The sequence below is a fragment of the Periplaneta americana genome, chromosome 2 (genome assembly GCF_040183065.1).
Source record: "Periplaneta americana isolate PAMFEO1 chromosome 2, P.americana_PAMFEO1_priV1, whole genome shotgun sequence".
In the NCBI taxonomy this organism is placed as follows: domain Eukaryota; kingdom Metazoa; phylum Arthropoda; class Insecta; order Blattodea; family Blattidae; genus Periplaneta; species Periplaneta americana.
The window spans coordinates 34,988,742-35,002,744 of record NC_091118.1 but is presented as its reverse complement, the minus strand read 5'-3'; positions in this window follow the sequence as shown (position 1 = coordinate 35,002,744).

Here is a 14,003-nt window from a genome sequence, read left to right as displayed (position 1 = left end):
CATGAATAAGTGTTTCCACAGAGCGTAACTTTAGACTAGTAAAAAAGATTTATTAATACATAAACACAAGAAGTCAACTCTGATCATGTAGTCTATGATAATAGGCCCTAATAATAATTGTGGACATCAAATAGTTAATATTAGCATTTGTGTAATAAAATAGTTCTTTGAATGACACTTATTTTCTCTGAAGTAGATCTTTTCTATACAGAATGATTAGTTTCTAAAACTTGCTATTCTTTTGTTATTCGTAGTTTAGAAATGTGTAAATTATACTTATTTTGTACAGAACAACCACCATCGGGAGCCAAAGTAATCGTATTGTTGAAAATAACTTTACTGTTTATCTTTTTAAATTGATTTCTTAATAAATAATATTGCAACTGCTTAGAATAACTAAAAAGCATGCAACTATTGTTTTAGAAGTAGGCCTATACATTTTTTTAGTTTGAAGTACAAACGTCATAATGGACTGATTAATTTAATTTAATTTCTTCCTGTAACCACTACAGGTTGCCATTGACAAAGAGTACCATGATACAATAGAGTAAAAGTCTTGAGGCTTAGTGATAAATTGTTGTTAGAGTGAAATATAAACAATTTGAATTATATTGAAACACATGATGTTAAACGAAGTAACGTCAAGGAGATGCGAATTAGTCATGGTCCATATGTATGATGCCTGAAAATAGCTATTGAGCGTTTGAGTGCTGCAATTGTTAGATCTCTTAAAATACTTTTATGCAGGCCAAAAGATTTACAGAAGTCGACTAGGAACCGGGATATAGTCCCACGGGCTCCTATCATTAGTCCCGTAATGACGATGGATTCCAGATGGTATTTGTCCTTATAAAAACTGATGGAAGGTTCATATATATTCCTTTTTTCCTCGTGTACTTCTTCTGGCTGGTGTTCGTGCGATTCGAATCTTACAGTAGGGTCTATGATGTAACCTTCAAGAGAGGGAGGTTTAAATGCAATTATGTCGATTCTTCGATTACTGCCCTCACTGGATATGCCGTATACTTCTTCATATACTGAATAACCTTTGTTCCTTAAGGCAGTTGCTATTATAGATCTTACTGTATGATGCCGCGTATTTCGTAGAAGTTCACCGTGTGGACAGGCCCCCAGGACATGGGCAAGGGTTTCAACCTCCCTGTCGCAACGTCGACACAGGTTACTGCCCGAAGACCTGCCAGGTACACTACGCACAGCTGACACGTTCGCATTCATCTTGAATGCTTCCCTCCACTCACTACAGGAAAGACCCTTGTGATTCCGGATCCACTTATTGGCCGGGGTATATTGTTGGTATAATAGCACGCCTTTGCCTTTATGTTTTTTCTGGCTCCAGTTCTCAAACGCTTTTTCTCTTAATACTTGTCGTACCTTTCGCGTATCTACAGTGCCGTACTTGTCCAAAATATTTGCTGATTATGTGATATTGAGTGCTGTGAGACTGGATTTCTTGGGATAATTTCCTTGTAGCATGTAGGAAGGAATTATTGGATTTAAGCAATATCTTACATACGTTTATATTTTGTAAGTATAGTTCCCATGCTGAACAGAATAAACCTAATCCCTTGAATTTTGTGTCTGTATACAACATATCTGTAGGAAGGTCATTAGGCAGTTGCAGTATTTCTTTCAGCACACCCCTTATCATAATATCTGCATCCACTATGAATTTATTACTTACTTACTTACTTACTTACAAATGGCTTTTAAGGAACCCGAAGGTTCATTGCCGCCCTCACATAAGCCCGCCATCGGTCCCTATCCTGTGCAAGATTAAGCCAGTCTCTATCATCATACCCCACCTCCCTCAAATCCATTTTAATATTATCCTCCCATCTACGTCTCGGCCTCCCTAAAGGTCTTTTTCCCTCCGGTCTCCCAACTAACACTCTATATGCATTTCTAGAACCGCCCATACGTGCTACATGCCCTGCCCATCTCAAACGTCTGGATTTCAAGTTCCTAATTATGTCAGGTGAAGAATACAATGCGTGCAGTTCTGTGTTGTGTAACTTTCTCCATTCTCCTGTAACTTCATCCCGCTTAGCCCCAAATATTTTCCTAAGCACCTTATTCTCAAACACCCTTAACCTATGTTCCTCTCTCAGAGTGAGAGTCCAAGTTTCACAGCCATATAGAAGAACCGGTAATATAACTGTTTTATAAATTCTAACTTTCAGATTTTTGGACAGCAGACTGGATGATAAGAGCTTCTCGACCGAATAATAACAGGCATTTCCCATATTTATTCTGCATTTAATTTCCTCCCGAGTCTCATTTATATTTGTTACTGTTGCTCCAAGATATTTGAATTTTTCCACCTCTTCGAAGGATAAATCTCCAATATTTATATTTCCATTTCGTACAATATTCCCGTCACGAGACATAATCATATACTTTGTCTTTTCGGGATTTACTTCCAAACCGATCGCTTTACTTGCTTCAAGTAAAATTTCCGTGTTTTCCCTAATCGTTTGTGTATTTTCTCCTAACATATTCACGTCATCTGCATAGACAAGAAGCTGATGTAACCCGTTCAATTCCAAACCCTGCCTGTTATCCTGAACTTTCCTAATGGCATATTCTAGAGCGAAGTTAAAAAGTAAAGGTGATAGTGCATCTCCCTGCTTTAGCCCGCAGTGAATTGGAAAAGGATCAGATAGAAACTGACCTATACGGACTCTACTGTATGTTTCACTGAGACACATTTTAATTAATCGAACTAGTTTCTTGGGAATACCAAATTCAATAAGAATATCATATAATACTTCCCTCTTAACCGAGTCATATGCCTTTTTGAAATCTATGAATAACTGATGTACTGTACCCTTATACTCCCATTTTTTCTCCATTATCTGCCGAATACAAAAAATCTGATCAATAGTCGATCTATTACGCCGAAAACCGCACTGATGATCCCCAATAATTTCATCTATGTACGGAGTTAATCTCCTCAAAAGAATATTGGACAAAATTTTGTACGACGTCAACAAAAGTGATATTCCTCGAAAGTTACCACAGTTGGTTTTGTCCCCCTTCTTAAAAATAGGTACAATTATGGACTCCTTCCATTGTTCTGGTACAATTTCCTTTTCCCAAATAGCAAGTACAAGTTTATAAATTTCGCTATATAATGCACTTCCACCCTCTTGTATTAATTCTGCTGGAATTTGATCGATACCTGGAGACTTGTACTTTTTCAGATTTTCTATCGCAATTTCGACTTCTGAAAGCGTGGGTTCGGGTATAAATGGCTCAGCAGTTTGTATTTCAATTTCGTCCCGATCATTTCTATTTGGCCTATGTACATTTAGTAGTTGCGCAAAATAGTTTTTCCATCTGTTTAGGATTGATGGAGAGTCTGCAAGCAAGTCACCATTCTCATCCTTGATCACGTTTACCCTTGGCTGATATCCGTTCTTAAATTCCTTTATACCCTTATATAAATCTCGAATGAATTTATGAATTTATTAGAAATTTATTAGAAATTTTTTTTGGAGGGACTGTCTGAAATGGATATATTAGACTAGGACAGATTGAGGTGTTAATGATGTTGTATTTTTGATCCGTTTGTAAGTGTGGTGAAGAAATAAGCAATTCTACATTTGTTCTTAGTTTAGACAATGTTTAAAGAGGATCAAAATTAATCTCGTCATAAAAATTGACTCCTAGATAGGGAATGAAGTCACCTCTTTGCAAACCAGCTACTACATTTCCAGACGAGATGTAGACATTTTCTTCAAACAGCTGACCCTTTTTAATAAACATGCCTTTACACTTGTTAATGTTAATATCTAGTCCGATTTCATGGAATTGTTGAACTGCGTGATTGAATAGTGTTAAAGTGGATTTTTTGTCTTTACCAATGATAACTATTTTGTTTTATAATGAATTGTAATTATATTTTGAATATGTTTACATTATGATATTTCACATTATACATTACGTCTATTTCCTTCGATATCACTGTGTCCATTGTTCATTTATTTGTTACTAGTCAAATTACTGCAAGTTCGAAATACAAAAATAAATGTATTAAAGTGTCAAATTATTTGTATTCCTATTTGAAGCAAACATATTTTTGTAATTAAACAAAATAAATATCCTTCAATATTATTACTCTGTTTGTATACTAAGAAAATGTTAAAGAGTTATTGTATGATGAAATGTACCTGGTGTTATTTGGAGATCGTATTTTCTTCCTCCTTACCATTTATTTCTGTGTGAGATTTGTTTTCTAAATAATACGCGATCTTACATGAACTTATGTAATATCGATTATTGGGTTATATAAATCGAACAAGATTCAGTCAATATGTGACGAGAAAGAATTAAAAAAAAACTATAACACTGTTTAACATATCTATAAGCAACTTTCATTAGTAAAACTCTAAAAGTTTAAAATATAAATGATACTTATAAAGTTATTGCAAGTTCAGAATAATAAAGAAAATATATGTGTTATTGTGTCGAATGAACTGTAAGAGTGCTTGCAAACACTTTTTTTTCAACACGACAACGTAAATTTCTTTGTTACCCCGGTTGTGTACTCGAAAAACGTTAGTTTCATGTAAGTGCGCCTAATGTTCTGTCTACTCTGCAATGCATCAGGCGTAACCGCTCGACAACCGAGTAACCTGTCCGATGTTCATCCTAGCCGGTTGTAGCTCCGACTGGTCGAATCTAAACCGGTTGTGAGGGCTGTTTTGCAGGTCTCTAGTGTCTAGCTTGAGAGTCAGCGCTATATATCGTAAAAGTTCGCAGTGATGGGCCATAGTGTCCCCTTCCCGTATATTCCATGCCACTAGACAAACTCTCAGAGTAAAGAATTCCCATTTTGTACTTCTTTATTTCTCGGTTATCGAAACATTTACACTTATTTCCTAACACTCATTATATCGAAGGCATCACGCCAGAAGAGCGTGTAACAAAACTGCAAGCTAACGTTTGAGTCATTGAAATATAAAATAATTTTTCCTATCTTTATTTACTTCACAGGATACATTCTTTGATTCTTCCTCATGCCCACTAATTCTCAAACTATTGTTTCAAACATAAATAGGTCCCATTAAAATATTTCAATAACGCTGTATTTTTTGATACGCCCACCTGATATGATGCCCTCGATATGTAAAGATGTTATGTAATCACAAACAGTAAGTAACTTACATATCCATTAAGAAATTTGTTGTATTGTAGATTCTAATCAAAATGTTTCTATTATTAATGAGAGCATGTAAAAAAATAAAAATAAAAAATTTACCTATCACCAACAGCACTTGCAAAATATAATTTGTGAATATAATTATGTAAGGAGAAGTTAACTTCGTGCCCCACTGCAAATATACCTGAACTGTGTGTTTAATTACAGGGGAAGAAGGATTGAGTTTCAATAAAAAAAATTATTGTTTTATGTAACTTATGTTGTGAACACGACAAAAAAGCTTCGCACAAGCGCATGTGAGAAGATTGATATTTAAAAAAGAAAAACCGTGTGCACAATATTATTCTTGTGTCGACTGCACATACAGCTATTTGTTGTAATTTTGTCAAGAAAGTACTTATACATGTGTGTATTATAATAACATTTTTCAAAATAGAGGTAAATAATTTATTTCCCTTATATTTGTTTCGTTATTTTCTATCTATTTATATACGAGGGGGATCCAGGAAATAACGACCGTTTTGTTGTAATAATTAAAAAAATATATATTTATTTGAAAAAACAACGTCTGTTACATAACTGAAGCTTCCTTTACTTCTCTACATAATCACCACCTACATTTAAACATTTGTCGTATCTGTTCACTAGCTATAGAATTCCCGTGTTATACTCCTCTGCCGCCAGTTCATTAAGCCAGGTGTTCACTGTCTTCTTCAACTCATCACTTCCAAAACGCGTACCACCCAGAAAGTCTTTCAGCTTAGTGAAAAGGTGAAAATCGCTAGGAGCAAGGTCTGGACCATAGGGCGGATGATCAAAGATTTCCCAACCGAATTGATCCAGCAATTCTCGAGTTGAAGCAGCAGTGTGCGGGCGGGCACAGATTTTGTGGTAGCCAAGATGTTGCGACACAATTTCACCAAGCAAAGAACGAGAAATGTCAGGAAAGGCAATATGCAATTCGTCGAGTGATGTGCGCCTGTCTTGCAAGATTCTGTCGTTCACTTTAGTCTTCAGGTCTTCTGTGATGAGTGATGGGCGTCCGGGTTGAGTTTCATCGTGGAAATTTGTTCGCCCAATGTTGAACATTTCGCACCATTTTCTCACATTTCTTTCATTCATTACAGTATCACCATACACTTCTTTCAATTGCCGGTAAATTTCTGCAGGTTTCAAATGTCGGGCATTCAAAAATCGAATCACACTCCTCACCTCACAGTCGGCGGGATTATCAATCACGTCGTTCATTTTGAAGTAACACAAAATGCACAATGGCGACTTGTTGCAACCAGTACTCACAACATTATGAGAACACATGTTAAGGAAGCCAGTTGACCTTCAAACAAGGAAGGGGAGTTAGCTGCGCGGCGGGTATGCGCGAACGGTCGTTATTTCCTGGATCGTAGTATCATGTGTATTCCCAGCAAATAACGTAATATTAACCTTAATTAAAGGAAAACGTAGTGTAAATTTCTATCTATGGCCACATAAGCCTTAAGGAAAAAGGTAACTATGAAATATTATTGTGCGCGAAAATAATGTTGTCTCATTTACGGCGCTGTCGTAGAAATCTCTGGTTTCGGATCCAAGTGCTACGAGTAGGATTCCCATTTTCTAAACAAGACATTTTGTCATTCTGCTTTTTTTTTATTTTTATTGGGTTATTTTACGACGCTGTATCAACATCTAGATTATTTAGCGTCTGAATGAAATGAAGGTGATAATGCCGGTGAAATGAGTCCGGGGTCCAGCACCGAAAGTTACCCAGCATTTGCTCGTATTGGGTAGAGGGAAAACCCCGGAAAAAACCTCAACCAGGTAACTTTCCCCGACCGGGATTCGAACCCGGGCCACCTGGTTTCGCAGCCAGGTCATTCTGCTACCACTGAGTTAGTAGCCGAATATACAGCGTGTTACGTAATATATGGGACCCACTTTATTGGTGGACAGGAGAGAAAAAAACATTGAAAAAGCTCTTATATACTTAGTCTCATGTGTCCATATTGCCTGTTTATAGCAAGATGAATAATACATACATGCTATCTCTCGATCTCTTTGCTATATAATGCTATGCGCGCGCTCCAGATCTAAATTTATTGGACTTTATTTAAGAAGCCTGTTTAAAACGATTTATTCACAATCCATTTCCAACAATGACAAACTTCGTTAGCGTATGGAAGGCAGCTATCAACTTGTACGATAAACTGGTGGAATTTTGTAAAGAATAAGACAGTCTACGTCACGACGGCTGCAGGCTTGCAGTTACGCTGAAGATCGTCATTTTAAGCACTGCCTATAATTGTATGCAGCTCTACATTACTGATACTAAGGTAACTTTCGGCATCGGGCCATCATTAATATACGTATCATCATCATCATCATCATCATCATCGTCATCTCTATGACATAATCCTGGTTAAATTCAAGGTGCTGTACTTGTACAAGAGAGCGGCCGTTCGCCTACAATAATCATTCACAGAACAAGAGTGGTAAACACAATGAGCATCAGGCTGCAGTGTAAGCCTTCGGATTCCTCCTCCGTAAGAGAGAGAAAAAATTTCGTCAGAAAAAGGGGCACAATTTAAAAAACTATGAGAATGTTTTAGTAATATACGCTAATATTTGTAACAGTGAGATCAAAACTCCTCAGGTCACTTTTTGTTCGAAAATGCTTTTTAACGTATTTATTTAAATGTCTTGGTTTGGACCAGCCATGGGCATAAAGGGGTAGGGAAAAGGAAAGGAGATATCCAGTCCATGTCTTTTCCGCTTACTCCGCTTGAGAAACAAATACACAGTCAGGCACTGTGCATTAATAGTGGATTTTAGGCAAAAGCGATTATGTATATCTTTTACAATCCGTCACTCAGCAATGCTTGCTTATCTGTTTACTTGTATCGATCGAAAACATTACTTTCCCTTAATTAATATTAGAGGAGAGAAATTCGATTCGGCGCCGGGGATCGAACCCGGGTCCTTGGTTCTACGTACCAAGCGCTCTCACCATTGAGCTACACCGAAGTCGAATCCACAGCACCGGATCGAACTCCCCTCCTCCAGTATTTTTCCCTTTGTGGTCTGACTTCAAGTTGGGCATGTATGTTGACATTTTATTAAGTCACCTGCCACTATACAAGGAGCGCATTCGGTTGACTGACTTGGTGGCCGGGATTCCACAGTAATATGCACAGTAATCTGTACAGAAATATGCAGTGTTGCTAATAGAATTTACTAAAGATTATTATTGTTTCGTCCTACAGAATATATAATAAATAAATAATAATAATAATTTATTTAATCTGACAGGATTAAGGCCATAAGGCCTTGTCTTCCATCCTACCAGATAGCACATATAAATACAAAAAAGAAATACAAACACTGATGAAAATGATACAAATTAAGTTAAAGCCCTATAGAGGGTCAACAGAGTCAAAAGTACATTATAGTGCTCTCATCGAGCTAATACAACGAAAAGAAAGAAAACAGAGATAGCAATGATGATATTGATAACTGACAATAATAATAATAATAATAATAATAATAATAATAATAATAATAATAATAATAAATACATTACATATTAATTTTCAATTTTACAACAGCATAGTTACAATATTTACTATATGTCATGGGTTAAGGTGAAGTTGCGCAACCTGACATGTGTTCAACAAGCAATTCCACGAACTAGAATGTGATTTTTTAATTTAAATTTGAATTTTGATATTGTCCGACAGTCTCTGACGTGGTCAGGGGGAGAATTCCAGAGGCGTGGAATAGATATGCTGAAAGATGATGAGTAGAAGGATGTTCTGTGCAGAGGAATAGAGAGAAGGTACATGTTCTGGGTTCGAGGTAGTGAAAGGTAAACAAAACGAGATGCTAGGTAAGAGAGTGTGGAGGTGTGGATGATTTTAAATAGTAATAAGAGAGAGTTGAAGAATCTTCTTTCTTTAAGTGGACTCCAAGACAACAATTCTAGTGACGGTGTTACATGATCGAATTTTCTAATATTACAAACGAAACGAACGCAGATATTGTGAACACGCTGTAGTCTATGGGCAAGATCAGTATTTAGATTCGTGAATAAAGAATCGCAATAATCGAAGTGGGGCATCACTAAAGTTTGGACCAGGTTCGATCCCCGGCGCCGGAGCGAATTTCTCTCCTCTAATATTAATTGTTACGATGTTCTTTCATGCCCAAAACTTTACATATCCAAATATCTTAGTAATGATGTAGAATCTTCGTGGTCTTGGTTTATTTAATGCTGAATGGGAAGTACACATCCAACACTATAACATTGCCGGAAGTCTTTTAAAAATAAATGACGAACATCTCCATTTCTGCAGGAATCTTGAAACTGAAAAACAAGAAGCTCTTTCACAATTAAACCTTCCCAACAGCGCAGAAGCACATTCGATGACAGACCGAAGTTTAAGATCCGAGTTACGGCGGAGGTCGTTTAATAATTGGTGTCGTCTTCCACAAAAAGGCAAAGGAGTGGTAACTTACAGTGGAGATCCAAAAAACAACTCTTGGATTAGTAATAGAAGAGGGATATCGTCCTCAGAGTGGACCAATGCGATAAAGATGTCCACAAACATTGCAGCAGTACGATCGGTGCCAGGTCGTTCCTTTCTAGATCAAAACTGTCGTCATCCAGGATGCAGCGAAGTAGAAACCCTTGGGCATGTTTTGGGTTATTGCCCTAAAGGAGAACTACTGAGGAACAATCGCCACCATGAAGTGAGAAGCTCCATCGCAACCACTCTTCGGAAGGCAAAGTGGGAGGTTTACGAAGAAGTGCACTGCTTGGCTGAGAATGGGTCAACGAGAAGAGCAGACATTGTAGCCATCGATTGCCGGAATCAAAGAAGCCTCATTCTTGACCCCACTGTCCGTTTCGAGAAGGATGATCAACAGGCCAACAACGTTGACAATGAAAAGAAGTCTATTTACAACCCATCTATTCCTCACTTCAGTGAGAGATACAAAATGAATATTAATACATGGGAAGTGAAAGGACTTCTTTTTGGCGCTAGTGGAACTTCATTTAAGTTAACCAAAACCATTCTCCTTTCTCTTAAATTTTCTAATGAGGACATTAACAAAATTTGTCTAATGGTACTGAGAGATTCATTATCCATTTTACACAATCACTTATATAATAGTATGTAATTTTTTTCACTTCATATCATTACTCTTCAATGTATTTTCATCTCATGTTTCTCCGAACTCAAATTGTATTTTATTTTTAAATTTATCATTGTTCCGTATTCTCTCCGCAATCATATTGTATTTTTCATTTAACCTCTGCTTTGTATTCTGGATCCTAGTGGTCAGCCGTAGATTTCGGCCAGATGTCCCAAATTGTGGAAATTGTTGTTCTTTTTTCTGATGGCGGTATAGGTCAAGATCACATGACCACGATGCAATATTTATTTATTCAGTCCAATGTAGGTTGATTCAAGAAAGTGGAACAAATGTTCCCAGGTCGAGGACGTTCTTTCAAATCTTGTGACCAGCATTTTGCGGTCATTGAAACCATTAAAGCATGTTTGAGTCTATGAAAATGTATGAAGGATAGAATCAGCCAGTTAAAAGGAAATTCCCTTCTTATACCGGTACTGTAAATACTAAATAAATAATTAATTTTCAGAACTAATTTAAAATATTTTTAATGGCAGTGTCACTTAAAATGAGGAAAAGCTTAGTGTAACAAGATACAGGGACATCATTTTATTTTTACTAACTTTTTTAATATTAACTTGCCTATTATACCTCTGGATCAACGCCGTTTGCTATCCCCTTCCACGACTGGAGTTCGATGACACTGACGTAATATACAAACAAATCACTTTACTACGTATAGGAGGGAAGAAAAGTAGTTCATCCATTTATGTAAACCAGGAAATATTGCGCTTTTGAGTTTAATCATTTCCATTAGGTTTTTGTTTAATCAAAATACAGTACAGTATTAACAATGCGTGTTTTTAGTCACGAACTGATCTGTCCATGTGGAAGTATTCATTATGCAGTGTATATTATACTCTCTACAGCACATTAGCGTACAATATAGAGAATGAAGTTAAATTGAAAAATAATCATAATATGGATATTTAAACACATTTTGATACAGGCTCCAGTTCTAATGTGAATATTATCGCACTATAGCATATTGTACTTAATTCCAATTACCAGTTCTTCGTACTAGTAACTCATGTTGAAATAATTCTGTACCTACTCTATAAAAGAGTACCTTACGTACTGTAAATTCAATCTTCACTTCTGCCCGAAAAGAGAAAATTACTCAGACATGCTATCTCCTGTCCGTCCAAGTGGTTATGTCGTAGGGTCGTAGAAAGGAGGGAAATCGCGTGAGAGTTAATTACTTAACGAGGCCCTTTTATTTAAGTTATTTTAAACAGTTGTATAATATTACGTAGACGTCCAATTCCTAACAGAAATTAATGTTCTCAGAAAAGAGCTAAGACAGCCCAGCCACTAGTTGGCGAATATAAAAACTGGTTGGGGAAACCGGGATACGACGTAGGCAAATGGACGACAGTGCCTGTGAGAAAATTATTCAATATTGAAAGCTCTTTCGTCACTGGAAAATGCGAACATATTTTTGGAACGTACTGTGGCTACTATGACTGTATATGCGGTCTTGGATCTGTGTGGAAGACGGTTGAAGGGGTGGGAGTGAAGTACATTCAAAAACTCAGGTACAATAAAAATTGAAGTAAAAATAAAATGATGTCCCTGTACAAGCGATTCAGTTTCAGTAGGCAACATGTCGATGAAGTTTGTGTTGACCCCACAATGAGTGGTAATATACCACAGTATTTCAGTTATTCAAACCTAATGTAAGCCAGTCATTCCTCCCAAGAACGCTTACAGTAGTCAAATACCTGTAATTGAAGAAAGAAAAGTGAATTATGTCAAATCTAATACGAAATTTTTTTACAAAGTGATGATGTGAACAACATTCTACAGGGACATCATTTTATTTTTACTTCAATTTTTATTGTACCTGAGTTTTTGAATGTACTTCACTCCCACCCCCTCTACTAGTAAACTTAAAATCGTTCTCCACACAGTGCCAAGGCCGCGTATGCAGTACTGAGTTAGTGAGTACAGTACGTTCCAGAAATATGTTCACGTTTTCCAGTGACGAAAGAGTTTTCAATATTGAATCATATTTTCGCACATGTACTGTCGTCCGTTTGCCTATGTCGCATCCTGGTTTCCACCACTTGCTTCTGTTCGCCCCTCTGTAAATTCTAGTAGCTGGACTGTTTTAGTTCTTTTCTGAAAAAATTAATATCTGTTAGGAATTGGACGTCTACGTAATATTATACAACTGTTTAAAATAACTTAACTAAAAGGGTCTCGTTAAGTAATTAACTGTCAAGTGATCCTCCCCCCTTCTAAGACCCTGCGACAAAACCACTTGAACGGATAATAGGTAGCATTTCTGAGTAATTTTATCTTTTCGGATCGGGCAGAAGTGAAGATTGAATTTACAGCACGTAAGGTACTCTTTCATAGAGTAGGTACAGAATTATTTCAACATGAGTTACTAGTACGAAGGACGAAACTGGTAATTGGAATTAGGTACAATAGTCTATAGTGCGATAATATGCACAAAAGAACTGAAGCCTATATCGAAATGAACGGCCACTATTTTCAAAAATGTGTTTAAATATCCATATTTTGATTATTTTTTTCAATTCAACTTCATTCTCTATATTGTACGCTAATGTGCTGTAACAGTACAATATACACTGCATATTTAATACGTCCGAATGGATAGCTCAGTTCGTCAGTAAAAACACTAAGTGTTAATACAGTACTGTATTTTGGTTAAACAAAAACCTAATGAAAATTATCAAACTCAAAATTGCGATATTTCATAGTTTACATAAATGGATGAACTACTTTTCTTCCCTCCTATATCTTGTAAAGTGATTTGTATTTCACGCCAGTATCATCGAACTCCAGCCTTGGAAGGGGGAGCAAGCGGTGTTTCCGGTTCTAGACTTTTAATCCAAAGATATAGCCAAGTTAATATTAAAAATGTTAGTAAAAATAAAATGATGTCCCTGTATAATTTGTTGGTATTAGTGATAATTTTAAAGAGGATGGAGATATGACCATGAATAGCTCACTTCACAGTTTTAAGGTTTCTCTGTCATTTTCTGTCTTTAATAAACGAATAAGCTTCTGTTCAAAGTGTTTTCTTAATCAAAAAATGAATGATTTCATCTATATCCCAAGTCCACAACCTTCAAGTAACATTTAATAAGGCTTTAATGCACAAACTGAAAAAAAAAATATTATTGCACAATTTATATCTTATCCTTCTAAAACATGACACTCGAAAAATTTTATTTTCTTTTAAACAACACAGCGACAGTGTGTTTAAAAAGTGATGGTCAAAAATTTAGGGATGAGAAGTAAAAACGAAGAGAAGCAAAAAGTTCCAGCAAATCTGGGTCCTAAAATTAACCCTTCACGAGATAATCCCATTTTGTGTTGGTTGTGGTCCGCTGAATAATAAGTACCAATTCCAACAAATGCAGTGAGAATTTTATTTTATTTATCAATCATGAGACAGTACAATTCATAATTCTGGCTTCAACACAACAGAAATGAGATTAAACATATACACAAAAGACTAATTTTTTGGTTGAACAACAATAGAGTTGAATAATTTCAAGGGAAAAATTGTTACGGGGCCTGGTATCGATCCCGGTTTGTGTGCACTCGATGTGGGTCTCTGGCGTTTCGTCAACCCACGCGAGTTTTGTGG